The sequence below is a fragment of the Lissotriton vulgaris genome, chromosome 1_1 (genome assembly GCF_964263255.1).
Source record: "Lissotriton vulgaris chromosome 1_1, aLisVul1.2, whole genome shotgun sequence".
NCBI lineage: Eukaryota > Metazoa > Chordata > Amphibia > Caudata > Salamandridae > Lissotriton > Lissotriton vulgaris.
In genome coordinates this window covers 1,369,065,940-1,369,067,262 of record NC_141685.1, presented here as the reverse complement: position 1 = coordinate 1,369,067,262, position 1,323 = coordinate 1,369,065,940, and the positions used below count along the sequence as shown (strand labels likewise).

The 1,323-nt window shown below is 42.5% G+C and overlaps 1 non-coding gene across 1 annotated transcript; it reads left to right on the top strand.

The window, feature by feature from the left end:
- Positions 1 to 374: 374 nt before the first annotated feature.
- Positions 375 to 446, top strand: TRNAH-GUG (transfer RNA histidin (anticodon GUG)). Its single transcript has one exon. It is a non-coding gene; the product is annotated as a tRNA-His (tRNA).
- Positions 447 to 1,323: the final 877 nt, after the last annotated feature.

The following is a 1,323-nucleotide window of genomic DNA, read 5'->3' as shown; positions in this document are numbered from 1 at the left end:
TCACGGCAGCATCCTCCCAATAAAAGTGTAGATGGACCGTTCCCTAACTCTTTCTTGCTTCACATACAGATGGCTTGAGGAGGTACAGGGGAGATGCAGGTCTAATAAACAGAATAGGATATCTGTGCCAGGTGTGTTTCTCTGCATTGGTGTCCCATCACAGGCCCACCAGTGTATGTGTGATCTTTGACTCCTGCCAGTTCACAAGCAGGCGGCCAGGAAACGGTTTCAGCCTATCAACCACTGAGGAGATAAAGCCTTTGTATAAGGAATGAGGAAGCAATGAACACATTCAGCCTATCACAGGAGTAGCCCTGAGTGTTCTGAATTATAATTTCTTCATGTCACTGTACGTTATTGAGCCCAAGTAGCTCGCCGTGATCGTATAGTGGTTAGTACTCTGCGTTGTGACCGCAGCAACCTTGGTTCGATTCCGAGTCACGGCATTGTGGTTGGCAATGTCACGGCAGTTGGGTTTTTCCTTTTCAGAATTCCCAAATGTACCAGTTGTTTTTGTAAAATGTCTATTAAAAACAGATCCTTTTCAATATTTAAACGATCTAACGACAAATTATTTAAACACACATGATTATAAGATGTAGGTATACTGTACTTACTGACATAAATTATCGTTCTTGAACATATTTGCGGTAAGGGGAGCGGAGCTCTCCCCCAGGCCAATCAGAATGCAGATGAATGCAGTTGCAGTTGAGTGACCTGTGTTGTGGCTGTCTACAGGGAATGCACATATGTAGCTGTCTCGCAGCCCAATCCAGACGTCAATTGAAGACAGGTTTTCATGCAAATAGAGCAGTAAGTGCAGAGAAATGCTCACTCTCTAAAAATGGCATTTATACAATAGTAAGATTAAATCCAACCTCACCAGTAGATAGGATTTATCAATAAATAAATAAAGCTTCTCCTCTCTGATATGGAATTACCCCCCAAAAAGTATAAGGGAATACCCAATGCTAACCTATGAGAGGGGCAGACCTCACAGTAGTGAAAAATGTAATAGACTGTTTGATACCACTAGGACATACAAACTACCACAGTACATGTCTTACCTTTTACTTACATAGCATGATGCCCCTAGGACTACCTAGGGCCTACCTTAGGGGTTACTGATATGTAATAAAATTGGAGTTTAAGGCTTGGCAAGTAGTTTTAAATGCCAAGTCGAAGTGGCATTACACTGCAGCACAGGCACTGCAGTAGCAGGCTTGAGACAGGTTTGAAATGCTATTTCTTTGGGCGGCACAATCAGTCCCTGGGTATATGGTATACCACTTTACAAGGGGCTTTCAAGTAAATTAAATCTGT